Source organism: Falco punctatus (assembly GCF_963210335.1).
Source record: "Falco punctatus genome assembly, chromosome: 12".
In the NCBI taxonomy this organism is placed as follows: Eukaryota; Metazoa; Chordata; class Aves; order Falconiformes; family Falconidae; genus Falco; species Falco punctatus.
In genome coordinates this window covers 20,903,033-20,918,169 of record NC_137592.1, presented here as the reverse complement: position 1 = coordinate 20,918,169, position 15,137 = coordinate 20,903,033, and positions in this window count along the sequence as shown.

The window sequence follows — 15,137 nt, the reverse complement described above, 5'->3', positions numbered from 1 at the left end:
CAAAACAGTAATATAATAAGAAAAAGACTTTTTTAAAGGCTGTTGTGGAAAAAAAAAGTTCCAGCTGTCCTGATTTGAAAGGTGGTACCTAATTAGTAAAACCCAAGTGAGCCAATAAATCCATTTAAATAGGTCAATATCAAAATTAGTAAAGACTATTCAACCTATATGTTAAATGACAGACTATGGAGTGTAAAGTGAATCTTTAGAACGACTGAGCTGGCTAATATTCTAAAATATAATAAAGACCTCTTTCAAGTAGTTGAGTTCACGTGGTCAGGGGTTTCGTTTGGGGTTTTTATGATCTGGGCATACACGCTAGGATGTTGAATCAAAGCAATTACTCTTTTCCTGGTGTTATTTTTCTTATCGTTTGCTGCCCAAGAGGAACTTCACAATTAATAGTCATTATGTAGAAATAGCTTTCTTTGTGTCAACATTTATTTTCATGGCTTGTACTGTGCTATTTTGCATCCTAGGGGTATTTAATGAACTTGAAATATTTTCTACAGTTTCCAAATCTTTCTGGCCTCATGCTGACACCATTGCTCTGTGTTTTGAGTGTAGTTCTGTGTTTGCTTTCAGAAAAGAGATTCTACACTTGCATTTTGTATGTGAACAAAGTGGTGTATTTTGATGACAGGCATTTTTCGTAATTCAGGATGAGATTCTGTTCCTACCGAGATAGCTGCTAAGTGCTGTTGACTTCAGTGCAAGCAAAATTGGGTTTTGGTGGGGTGTCTTCTGTCAGGAATCTTGGTTATTTTTACGACCACAGCACGTAGGAACTCTAGCTGTGGAGCAGGTTGCCATGATGATAGACTTGTACACACAGAACAAAAAGGTCTTCCTGGCCAGGGAGTATAACATATGTAAGATGTAGAATTGTGTGTGTGTGTGTGAAATTCCAATGCTTTTTTGTATTAAACATACTGCATTTGGTCATATCTATCTTAATTACTTGAAGAGGCAATACATAAAGACTAGAACAAATGCTTCAAAAGGTTCTGCATGCACAGATGGACTATGGTTTGCATTTATCTTTAGTTTAGATCTTGGGGGAAAAATGTTTGATTAGAGAAAAAAAACACCATCTATTTGAAACCTTCTCAGCACCAAAGCTCCTCTACTTCAATGTGATTTGTAGGCTACATAGAAAACATTTCAGAAGATGAGCCTATTACCACATCTGATTACCAAACAGTCTAATGACAGATGCAGTTTGGATTGTCAGTGGCACCTGACATAAGAGTACAAGTTCCCTTGTCACTGAGGCACTTATAAAAATCTGAGTGATTTTGAATATGAATGTTTCTAAAAGTGGGTGAATGACATTTAGTAGGGAGCTGGGTAATCACATATATATACATGTGCACAGAATACAATCTGTATTTGGCATTTATAATTAGACTAACTTATTTCATGAAACATGCTAACAATTTGGGAAATCTGCCTGTGAACAATTAAGATCTGATACTGGAGACTCAATGTATTTGTCGGTCAGACTGCAAGCTTTTTTTTAATGTGAGAGAGAACTGCCTTTTCTGTCGTCCTTCGCCTCCGATATCGAGAAAATCTCAGCAAAGCTTCTTGTACCTGGTCCTGGGCTAATTATTGAAGGCTATTAAATTCCAATGTTCACTGAATCAAATGAAGCCCTCTTGGCCAGGGATGGTTACTAGTGGGAGTAAACCAGTTTGTTACAACTGAACTCCAGGCAGGCAGATGCAAAGCACAGAGACAAGGACGTTGCTTGCCTGAGGAAGGTGATTAGAAGGAGGCTTGCTAATGGAGAATTCAAAGGCATGAACTTATTCTCATGGGAGAGTACAACACAGGAATGTGTTTTCACACCAGTGAGATCCTTCTTCTAAATGCCAACCACGGGGAAGGGAAACTGTCTGCAGAGAAGATGGAGAGAAATACTGGAATTTGGAGAAGCCATGTGTGTGGGTGAATTCAAAGTCTGCTCTCAGAAGAGGAAGAAAATCGGGCCAGATTAATGCATATAAACTTTATTTTGTCATGATCCTACTTTTTTTTTTTTTTTTTCATTACCTAACATAAAGAGTTACTGTTCTGCTTTTTTGTAGGTTTATTTTTTTTCCCCTTGTATCCTCAGCAAAGGCTATGGGCTCAGTTTACTTGCCTAAACATACATGAGTTAGTGTCACTTGAGATGCCCCTCTTTTCCCTGTTCTGCACTGGCTGCTCCCACAGTGGATGAACCTTCTGTGTCCCAGCCCCAGAGGATGTTCTAAGCGCCATGCGGGGGGATGCATCATGCCTGTGTTTCGGTAATGGAATCGAGCTGTAGGCATCTGTTGTGCCTTGTTGAAGAACAGGACGAGAAACTTGGCAGTTGTATTGGTTGGGACCTGGGTCAGATGCCCTGGTGAGTCATTCGTGGCCTTTGGGAAGGGAATTCAGACAGCTGGAACTCTGAAATCCCGTACTGGGGACTTGTGCAGAGGCACTGGAGGCAGTACAGGTAGCTCTGCCTGCTCATTTAGATGAGGTGATAAGCCTGGAGGTCTAATTAGATGAGACTTAATTGCAGTGAATTTAGTGTCCCACAAGTTGGGTTTTACCGGATTTGTAGAAAAAAATATTGTAAAGAGAAGTTCTGGAAATATTGGTTAATGTCATTCTTTAGTGAGAAATTGTGTACTTTTCCATTTTAGGTATCTAAGCTCTCAGGGGATGGAGAGGAGAGTTAGAAACTCTGTCTTGCCATTAAGCACTGCTCTAAGCTCCACACTTCAGAGGAAATAGTTAAATAAGGCATTTTTGAAAAAAACTTTCACTTGTTTCCTGACGAATAGGGGAAATACTTCCTGCTCAAATGCTGTGTTGTTAACTACTGGCTATTTCATTATACTAAACTACAATAAATCATGCAGAATCAAGTCTTACGTAACACTTGAGCATACAAAATTTGACAGTCACTTTGACCCTTATATGCAGAATTTTATTTCTAAAAAGACTTATTGATCTTTGTAGTCTAATTCTACATGTCCTTCCAGAAGTCCCAGAAACTCTTCTTGTTGACTATGCTGGCATATAAAAATGATTGAGCTTGCTACCTTAGATAAACTTTTGCATGACTATTCTTAAAAATTAGGTGATGCTCAGGTTCTTAAAATACTAAATCTGAAGTCAAATACTCGCCCAGTTAAAATTAATAAACTAGTAGTGTTTTGTGTTCTGTTCACAAAGAAATCCTCTGATTCTCGGTGAAAATGAGACTGGGCCACTCTGTAAAGAGGCTTCTTTGCCTGAGCATCTCGCAGCAGTGAGAGCCTGGTGTGCTCGCATCCTTCCTCAGGACATAGGCACAACTGGTTCCGCAGTGCAGCGAGGTGTTAAAACCTCTGCATTATCGGAGCTTTAGGAACAACCGGAGCATAGCTCCATTACAGTTACAGGGAAGCCAATAAAGCCGCTCCAGCCTGAGTTTACTGTGTAGGATGTTAAATGGCAGCTTGCCTTTTGTGGCTGTGCAGAAATAAGCTAAAGATCCCTCAGGTCTTTCTGTAAATTATCTGCAATATATTGGAAAGGGCTCTGGCTTCTAGCAAATCGGCTATATTAAACTGGGTTGCAGGTAAGCAATTGTATACAGGTCTCCCCAGGTGCCTGCATAATCACTGTCAACATCACAGCAAATTACATGGATGTTCACTGTGTACCACTGGTGCAAGTTGGTATCTGCTTCCAGGAGTGGTAACTTCTCGAACTTTACATCAAATGATTCCTTCCTAAATCACACAAGAGGCTGGATTACGTCACAGAATTGGAAGTTAAAGTGATGTCACCATTATCTCCATTACACAGCTAGAAATGTTTCATAGCCAGTGTGAGTCTGTCTTTCTTTGCCTTCGTTTTATATAGCTATAATATTCCTCACGATGGTACAAATACTTGCACCAAAATCCACCAGAACAATCTGGTAGATTGATCACCTCTTAGACAGAAGAGAGTTAGCAAAATATCTGAGAATCTGGTTGTTGAGATTAAAACAACTGCATGAGAACATATTTTTATTTCTTTCACACTTTAAAAAACATACATTTGTGTACAGTTTCTACGCTGCGTTGTTCTCTGCTATAAGTTACTACAGCTTCATTTTGTGCAAGTACTGATTTAATGATATTTCTTTTTAACACATATTTTTGCCTATTTCAACACACTCTTGTTTCTATGCTGGCAACTGCAGATCCTACCTACGTGCAGACCTGCCCCCACATTTTAAGTCAAGTGTCACTAAAGTCACAGTTCCTGAGTCACTTCTTGGAAAGCTGCAATATGTTCACTAATCGTTCTTTTCCTGCTAATTACAGGAGGGGAAGATGAACTCTCCGTAACAACCCTTGGGGAGGGAGGAGTGGGCTTCAGAGGAAGAGTGGTTGGCCAGTAGTATCCCTCTGTAAATGTGTGCCAAATCCATCACACAACTGCAGTCACAAAAAGTTGCAGTCCTTTGCCATCGTGGAATGTGTTTTAAAAGTGCTGCTGGTGCACTTTGCAGTGCTCAAAACCAGTTGTGTCGTGCTGAAATCAAACAGCGAGTGGGCCACCTGCATTGCTGTAATGGCCACTGCCTCTCTGACTCAGCTACTGATGTACCCACAGGATGTAAAGCTAATCAAACGACATTAGCAATTCAGACATCCTGAATATTTTCTCTGCTTCCCAACGTGATAAACTGTGGAACCGAACTGCTGAGGCTGGAGTGACTTTGGCACAACTTTGCTGTCAAGTTAGGACTGACTCTAGCCTGGGTATTAGCAGAAAACAAAAATGTCATAATACTGATGGCAAACCAGATCTTTCCTGGAAATGATGGCTAAGAAACAAATTATTAATGCTGTCTGCAGAGCGATGCAAATTTATTCTGATAAAGACCTTTGGTAAATTTTCAATATGACTGGGGTTTTGCATGTGAAGATGCCTAGGCAGGCTTATAGATCTGCCTTTCAACTGCAAGAGCCAGAGTAAAATAGATAGCTCATTTCAGATTCTAAATAATGTTTTCCTTTGATCCATGGGAGTTTTTCTTGTTTTTTCTTTTTTGTTGTGTTTTTTTTTTTTTTTAACTACTGAACAAACAAGGCAGGAGACATCAGTAATCTTGAAATCATAGTAATAAGAAATATGTACACACCTCTTTAGAAAAGCTTAACATCATTTAATGAGACACACTGTGAGCAGTGCACTTCAATTAATATGATACTGCCCTGGTTCTCAAAGGTGGAAAATAATAGTAACAACCACAGAAGCTTGTTTCAGAAGGCTCCTACTCTTAGCAGAAAGTCACTGCCTGTAGACTGCAGCATTCAGCTGGAGGAGCTTCTTTCTGTTTGGGGGTTTGGGCTTTTTATTTATTTAGTTAGTTATTGTGGTGGTCTTATTTTGAAGACTGCAAAACATGACCTTAAGATAATGTCGCTTCCTTAATTTTCTGAAGAGTATTGTTATCAGACCATCAACACATTTTTCCCTCGGCACATTTAAATGTGACTCTTTCTTCTCTCTTTTTTAGAAATTTCATCTGCTTAAACATTTGTGCTGCCAAACAAACTTCAAACTGGGAACAGACATCTCATGTTTGCAGTGCCTTGTTTGTTTGATTTATTTCCTCCTATAGTTATAGCTTTAATTCTGAGATCTGTCTTTAATTCACCGATTTATATCACTGGTTTTCTGTGTCTTCTACCTAACACTTTTTTTTATAATTCATATATTACAAATTATTTTTCTTCAAACGAGAGGAAGAACGGGGAAAGTAAACTTTAAACAAAACCCCACAAAACAAAACCAAAAGAGCCTAAAAAAATGAACTAAGTAAACACCCCAAGCCCCAAATACTGGTTAAAACATGGGGTTAAAATCCTCTGCTTGTCTTTCCCAGGAGCCATACTGGGATCCCTTCTTCTGAGTGTCCTACTTGATAAATCTATGCTCATCCTCTCTCCTTCTCTCTTAGCTCCAAGTATCTTGTGCCTCTTTCTGAAGAGAGGATGGTGAGGAGTTCCCTGCTCAGCCTGGGCTGTGGTCACCCATTCAAAGATGCATATGGTTCCCGTGGCCTGGGTCCCAGCAGAAATTCGGGATGTACCACAGCCTGGTGCTCTCTTACTATTTGCAGAGATTATTTGGAAAATATTCCTCACAATTTCCTCGCCTCTCAAGTTCAACATTTCAGTGACTTCACAGAATGTAAAAAATACTCAGCCATTGCCAAATATGTAGTTGGATCGTCTACTCATACAGCTGATTATTATTATTTTTTAACAGTTTCTTACACTTCAGTTATCCCCCAAAGAGCCGTCCTTGAAAGCAGAGAGGAAGACAAGCTTGTGGCGCTATGATTTCTAAACCATACTTCTTGGCAGCTTTGTGGGAGTGAGCCTGTTGAGGTGTACCTGTTGTCCTCCTCCCAGCTCCCCGGGAGGTCTGGCAGACCGGGTACCGACCTGCAGCTCGTGGTTTCCCATCCCGTACTGGGGGCGGAGCAGATAGATGCACAGCCTTCCTTTCATGGCGTTGGGCCTTAAAGATGAAATCTGTTGCTGAATTTTGTAATCACGTAACCAAGTTCTCTTGCCTTCCCCAAGACTGCGATTCCCATGGATTAACTCAACAGTATCAATAGTTATTCTGAATTTATGGTGGTGTGACTGAGAGTTAATTATGGCTCAGTATTTCTGAGTCACTGTAGGCAAATAATATATTTCCATTGATAATAATGATAGTCTTAAGGAATTTTATTTAAGGAATTTTAGATAACAAATTCCATTGAAGGGAATCTGCGTTGTAGAAATTGTGAACATTTTAGGTCAACTGGCTCAAGAGACAGATATTTTGAGTAATAGGAGAATTATTTCTCATAGATTAATTGCTTGGTACAACTATTTGCAGGCATTAGATTCTTTACCTATTTTGTTGACATAAAAGCAATCCTCTGTCTTCTACAACCACAGAAGTAATTCCACAGTAAAAAAGAAAATAGCTTTTAGGTTCCTTAAACCTCACAGGACAAATTTCAGCCTAGCGTGAACTTTTACTGCTAAGTTATAAATGTTGGAACAGAGGTTGGTAATGGAAATAGTGATGGAGAAAACTTTAGAGTTATGGTGATGTGATGGATTCTCTGTGCCTCAAAGTTTTGCACTTGGAGGGGACTGCAAGACTGAAATAGCAGCATTACCCGCTGCTGTTCAGAACAGCAGACTCCAACAGAAAGTGAATACCTTGACTTACTACACAATTCCAGAAAGACTGTGAAGAACTTTAGTTACTTTTGTCTTCTTTGGTGGGGAAATAATTTTGGTGTAAGTGTATTGGGATTTCCTAGTATTTTTAGGGAACAGCTCAAGCCTGAACAATGAAGTGCTTGAACTGTGCACAGCATTCAGAAATATATTTGAATTTGTTGAGGACTAATACAGCAGCAAATATTGTTTCCAGTGCTTGTGATACTTCCATCATAGAAATCCGTAGGTGAGTAAGAAAGCTGTTCAGGAGCACAATTTCTCCATAAAAAAACACAGCTTTAAAATACAAGTTGATACTTTAAATTTTACAATTTCATGTACAAAGGAAAACTCTAAAAGGCCTTTAAAAATGACAAGTCACCTTTAAGTCATGATTGCAATTAAGCAGCATACCTCTTCAAGTTTTAAAGATAGAACTAATATGCTTTATAGATTATATTAAGTTTGCTGAAGAGTTAAGGTAAAATGTCAGATTAAGTAGTGTAAACTCTGGGGAGTCTAGATGCCATCTTATAGAAGGCAACACTACACCCTGCCCAAACACCTTTCCCTGCTTCTCCCATCACAACTGATCACTGCTATGTTCAATCATTTATTTTCCTTTCTAAACAGAAAATGTTGATAGCCATCACACAATGATTCATGTTCAGAAGAAAATATTCATCAAGGAATCATAAATAACCTTCCTCATCCCAAAATGCTGGGCAACTACCAAAGAGAAACCCAATCAAAACATGCAGTCTTCTTAAAATATTCATTAAAAATGTCATATTCTGAAAGCCCTGACAGTCAACTATGGCTAAGATACTTTTATTGCCGTTTTCTCCTCCCTGCCATGGTATACTGTTTTCAACTGTTTTCATGGGGGATTCTGTCGGGAACTGATGTTATGAATAATTATTACACGAACTTACACAATACTCTTAGGCACTGCAAGGCTGGAGGGTCTTCTACCTGCACTGTACGTTACCTGCCTCGCGGGTGGGTTCATGAAAGCAGATGGCACTCAGCACCTGATAGAACTGAGCCCTGCATGCGAGGCCTGGGCGGTGACTGCTGTTTATTTGCAGACCCAGCCAGTCCTCAAAGAGGTGGGAGTCTTCATTTGGGAAGAAGACCAGAACTTCTGGAAGCAGATCTGAGAAACATGCATGAGCAGGCCTCTTCTCTCTCAGAGAATACGTGATTTAGCAGTGTGAGCTGTGTTTATTTTCTTTCTGATGTTGTCTGGGCATTTCACATACACAAATGTTTGTACTTTGACCTGGCTGCTGGTTGTTATTCTGGTGAAATTCAGGAACTGGCTTCAGTGAAAATAGTCCTGGATAACTTCATGCCTAATTTGTTTGTTGGTTGGGTTTTTTGGTGGTTTTTTTTTTTTTTTTTTTGTGTGGTGGTTTTCTTGGTTTGTTTGTTTTGTGGGGTTTTTTGTTTGTTTGGTTTTTTTAAATTGCTGTTGATGTATCTTAGTTTAAAAACATTTACAGACCCCCAAAGGTAAAGTAGCTGTAACAGTTTATAAAGGGGGGGTATTGCAGTATAGTATATTGTGTTTAGAAGAATAGGAAAACAAGCATGTTGTATGCATATGAGTCCAAGATTCCTTCCTTCTACCATGTGCTTCTTTTTCTAGGAATTTTTGAGCTCTGTCACAAAGCAGAACTTGCAGGATACACCCTGAAATCTTTTCAGAGCGGTATGGTAGAACCATTGGATCAAGGAATCTAGGTTATTTCAAAGAGCATACTGTAAAAGACACTTCTTTGGTCATATTATTCCCAAAGAGCAAGAATTTGTGTTTTCCCCTAGCAGTTCTCCTCATTGCCAATTCCCTGGTTCAGAGTAATTGGATAGCTTTGAGGAAGATGGGAATGGAAACATTCAGTTTAGGCTCTGTGTGTGTGTCAGTCTTGGCTATATGCTGTACTCTTGCCTCCCAGTGGAGCTTCGTAAGAAGCGGGCTGATGCACCCCGCTTTTTTCTTTATATTGAAAAATAAATTATAAGAGCAAGTTACTTATAAGCACAGAAAATATTCCTTGGTACCCTAGACAATACTGTAGAATATTAAAACTTGGATACTTGCAGACTGTTAATTTTGGGTATCCAGATTTTACAGGTTTCCATCCCTAGCTGTAACCAAGACCCAAGCTGCAAAAGGGTCTAGTTGCAGGGGTTGAAGAACAGTGAGAGGCTCATCTGATAAATGGGCCTGAAGACTGCAGAGGTGAAAATCTTCAGTCTGACAGGGAGAAGAGTAAAACTTGACAGACTGAGCATGGATGTGACAGACCTATCAGATAGTAGACTTGGCATCTGCCTGCCCTACAGAGACTTAACTGCAATAGTGGGGAGCTTTTTACGGAATATGGGTGTTTCAGAGGCAAGTAATATGTTCATGTTTCTTGTTTGTGCATATTTGGTACAAATGGCCAAATCTGGCACAAATTTGCCTATTGTTGTGTCCATTTTGGTACAAACAGCCATTCTTAAAGAACTTGCAGGGTGTATCAGTTCATATGACATCCAAAGTTAGGCTTCTTGCTGTAGTCTTGTTTATGAAATATGTAAAATCTCCTGTTCCCATGCATACAGGGGGAATGCTCAAGGTATTCCAAGCGCAGAAGTGTTCTCCACCAGTCTGCTATGTGCTAAGGGAAGCGGGTTTTCAAGCTGTTTATTTCCTCTTGCCACACATAAGAAAAAAAAGATCCAATCAGCAACTATAAAACATGCCAGCTTTGCAGCTAGGGAGCTTCTCATTCTTACAATGTTTCTTGTGTCATCACCTATTGCCTGGTGTGGTAACTCTGCCTGCCTGCAGTAATCTGGCTACTTAAAGGTGTATTACTTGTTCTTTACACTCAGCCTGAGAAAATACTTCATTCACTTCACTGACTTCAGCCAGACATGTGGGTGTCTCTAGGTAAAAGACTCGCTGAAAAGTGACCACCAGCACTTTCTAAAACAACAGTATTACTACCGCTCCGCGGAGTGCTGTTGGTTTTCCTCACTGGCACCCAGACTGATTTTTGGAAGCAAGTCAGAAGCCTGTTAATCAGGCAGGCAAACCCACCTCCTCTGTGGTACTGCCTGTTTTAGAAATAAAGGTCGCTTGAATGCAAAGTTAAATTCACTGCGTATAAGCACAGCGATTTCCCTGACTTAAGAGGAAGGTGTGTGTATTACACCACTGATAAATGTGTCCCTGAAATTCATCCAGCCATTTCAGAAGTGAAATTCCTCCTACCAACGAATAATGAGCGATCATCTCACTACACTGACCTGGAGACCTGCTACCTGTGTAAAGAAACTGTTCTTGGTTTCAAAACAAAAGGTAAAAACAGCACCTGAGAATTTCAGGTCAGATGTGTCTGTAATGGAAACACAAGGCAGTGTTTAGAGACATGGTAAGGCACTGAGGGTACATTTGGTCAGTAAGTTGTGCTTTGGTGTTGCTTGCCCATAATCATTCAATCCCCAGAAAAAGTGAACTGAACAGATGCTGAGTCCTTGACTTAAATTAATTCTGCTCAGGTGAATGTACTGTACTCTACTTAAATATGTGTCATTAAGCACCTTTGACAGCTTTTTAGCAGATGTTTAGCATGAAAAATAGATCAGTTGAGAGAAGGGGAGAGATAAAGAGTAAATCCAGCGTGGCATGTTTAATGTCTATCTAGTATTACTGTGCTCAAGCCCCAAATGGCTTCACTTAGGAGCACTGCAGATGTGTGCAACAGTCCAGCGTGCTTCCAACTGCTCTGATTCACAACCTTGCTTACGTCAAAGATGATACAGGCACTTAATAGTCTCACCTTAACCCTACTGGAGTCAACCACAAAACTCAAATTGACTTTAACAGAAACAAGATGTGAACCTGTCTTCTCTAAAACTCGCAAACAGGATGGGGTACAAAACTGAATCCTAGAGCAGCGGGCTTTTTCTCCATTCGAATGTGAACTGCAAAATAAATTGGTAGCTAAAACAAAAGCTCTAGATTGGCAATTTATTTTTTTTTAACACTTGATTAGAAAATAAGATCTTTACTCTGTTACTGAGATCAGTATAAAAAACAAAGTTATGCATGTGGAGCGGAAGAAATGCATTTTTGCATATCTAGTCTTTAGTAGTAGATTAATAATCCCTCCTTCCCTCTCTCCAAAAGCCTATAGTATTATTGCAATAGAATGGGTTTTATTACAGCAAATTCAGTCAGAACAGGAAGAGAGGTACATACAGGTTCAAATCTGACTTTTTTTGCTCAAAAAAAAGTCCTTTGTATTGTATGATTTATAGGAAATGAAATTATGTATGGTGTCAAAGCAGTGCCATATGGTAGGCTATAGCATCTATCTATGTAACAGCATGACACTTACTGAAAAAGCATTACCAAATATCTCTTTTCCACTGCCCACTCAAATAATAACTTCTTCCCAGCCATAAGCACCGCTTTTCTCTGCACATTAATTCAGTAGTATTCTTACAACTTTAAAATTTGGATTGAACACCTAAATCTGCAAACTACTGACAATTCAGCAATTAACTTTAGATATTGTCTAAATCGTATTTAATGAAAATAGTGACATATTTAGCTAAGAGTCTCTTGAGAGATCTGACTCACAGAGTCAATAAAAAAGCCAACGTTATTTCTGATGCCAAGGGAAGATGATTGTCTCTTGTGAGAGGGTTGGGATTTTTTTTCTGGTTTATAAAGAAGTTGATATGGAAGCATCTACTACAGATTACACCTAGCTTCTGTTTCAGTAGAGGCAGCTAAAATTTTCTGTTGCTTACGATAACAAACAGTGACTTTCATATTCCTGTAAATTAAATTTAAAAATCTTACATAATGTCTGTTACAAAATGGAAGTTATCTAAGGTTTTTATAAATATAATAATGAGTATTGATATGGAAAAATGTTTTTCTTCGGTGATTAAGTGACAGCAATATGAAATCTGTTTCTGTTACAAATTTATTAATGAGGTCTTGCAAGCCATGGTGTCTCTTTGCATTACTAAGAAAAAAAGTGCAGGTACTTTTAGCTGTCTGTAAGCCAGTCCAATCGGTGCACTGCTGTATTAGCTGGCATGTTTGTTCACACTAGATGAAAGTGAGTTTGTACAGACTACGGACCTTTTTTTGAGCTGCAGGACAAGTCCGTGAACTACCGAAGTCCTCTATGGCAGTGAATTACTCTCAGTATAAGCAGGAGTTTAGGCTAATAAGAAATGATTATTTGTGAAGTCCTTTGTATTTTTTTTAACTCTTTGTACGCGTTATGTGCATGCAGCCTGTTTATTCGTTTTAGCAGTTCTACTAGCAAGGGAGCCGCTTTCCCTTGGTGTGAACTCATAGAATCATTTAGGTTGGAAAAGACCATAAACCTGCACTGCTGTTTCCTGTGTTTCCAGATTACCCATGCCCAAAACAAACTCTAGGCTCAGGCACTTTGAGTAGGACAGGTCCCATAAGTACAGCCCAAGGATGGGGCAGTCTAAACACATTTTCCTTTCAATTGCATCAGCATGAGAGTGAGCCTCTATGAAAGCTCTACAAGAGGCTGAGCACCTTTTATTAAGGTTCAAGCAGCTCTCTTCTCCAGTGATTTTGTTGATTTCAATAAGATGTTTGTACCTGTAAGATCCTGAAGTATTCCATTCTTAAACACACCTCTACAAATAGATTTTACTATACACCCCTGAACTGTCAGTTTAATCCTTAAGCAAGTAATTGAGGAAGATTTGTCTTCAGTACTGGTGTCTTTTGTGAGCATGTTTGTGGGGTTTAGGGGAGGGTGTGTGTGTAAAGATTCAGGCTTTTACTACCTAGAGAAGATGCTGGGTTGGAACCTTTGAAAACTCGGGACACAAACCAGGATGTTGCACAACAGCTGCAAGGGTAACTCCCTTATTCTGCCACTTTCTGGGGTGATAAGGTTGTCAGAGCTTTTTGAAACTTTCCCACTATTGCAGACCCAGTAAGAAAAGAACATCGGTAGTGAGTTTTTCTGTCTGATGCAAGAATCCTATGAAGAAAAAATTAAACATTTTTGTATTATCCTTAATCAAAAAAATGTATTTCAATATTGCATTTTTTTAAATACAGTAAGAAAATTGTATAACTCCAGTCAGCTTAATGGGTATTTAATACATGTGATTTAAATGCATGTGATGATGCTAAAGTGAAAGAGCCAATAAAGAGGGTGTGGCCTGGAGAAGTTGATAGACACTATTGGAAATACCATGAAAGGTCTGCAGGCAGCCATCCTTCCAGCGCCTCATCTCCATCTCCTTCAGTACTGCTAAGCTAGCTCACCACGGGGGCCATTAGTGAGCCTGGACCGGGGAACTGGTCTACCTTTTAATAGTATCCTTTACACTCCTCTTCTTGGCTACTTTTTGGAGGACTATGAGGAAGAATGATGGGCTGCTCTGGATGGTACAACAACAAAAGCTGTGAAATTAAGTTCCTGGGTAATCTGTATCTCTAACAGAAATAATCTATATTGCAACTTCAATTTAAGTAGCTACAGAAATGTGGTTTCTTTTGAACAACACAAGTAATCTGAGTCTGTAGCTGAATATAGTTCATTTACCAGGTTAAGACAAAGCTTGTATCTGAATTTTTTCTCAACAATGTTGTGGCTGAAACAAGAGTTTTCCATTATATTTAACCTTGAAAAATGAAGATGTTTACATAACTTCAATTTTTCACATTCCATGCACTGAGATAGCACAGAAAATAAACTGTATCCAGGCTTTTGTATACATTACACCAAAGTAAAATGTACTGCCAGTCCTCCAACTTGGTACGCAACCACAGCTAGCTGTACCTACTACCTCCCTCAGCTTGCAGCAGTGACTTGAAACTGCATAAATACAGCAGCATGACACCATACGGTATCACGTGATGTTATCTGTGGCTATGCAAACTGTGTTAGTGTGAATAATAAGGCCCGGTGATTTGGTACCAAGGTATATAAAAGTCATTATTCATCTGGTCTGTGACATGTGCCTCAGGCAGCTGTAAATAAAGGGTTTTTTTCTTGCTGTTTTCAGGCTGTCAACCTGAAAGGGCAGTCTGGGACCACGGGTGTTCCTGGGCTGCTCTCTCATGAATTTGAGAGGTGAATTCTGTGTCTTCAGGAGCAGCTTTCATTTTCCATAGGGCATGCCTTCAGATGGTTGAAGCGAGAGTCTGTTTCTATCAAAATCTACTCCTTTCTGGATGAGGGTACATTGCAAGCTTCAAAGTGTGGAAAATTCCTCTAATGTTGAAGTGCAAACTTAAGCTGAGGGAAAGAGCTCGAAGGCATTTTGTTTAATTGATAATGTCTGCAACAAGCCAAATATTTGAATTAACTGTTCCCTTGTCTTGAAAGTTTTACCTGTTTCATTTACCAAGCAGTAAACCACAAGAGTAAAAATAACCCCCCATTTAACTTCTAGCTATTTGTATTTCGTTCTCTGCTGAGGTAGCGTTATTGTGCCTCTAGAAATAACCAGCCAGCCAGAGTTGTGACTTCCCAAGGAGGTCTGCAGACTTTCTTTTCAGCTCCCACAGATGTTCTTGTCAGGAGGCAGAACAGAGGAAGATTTCCAGTTTTTCCTTTCAATGCATGAACGTGTTGCTGTGTATTAGAGACGACTAAATCACTGTATCGTACACCTGCTTCATGTATTTAAGGAATTTGGTACTCAAGTTGCCTCCGACCAAAGTAGTCACTCAGGAATTTAAAAGTGCCCTGCAAGCAGGAGAAATCTTAACCTAATAGTAGTTACAGGTTCACTTAAGGGTGGAAAGGGAAGAGAGCATGCAATCATTAGAAACTCCAGGGAAGCTCATCCTCCTCC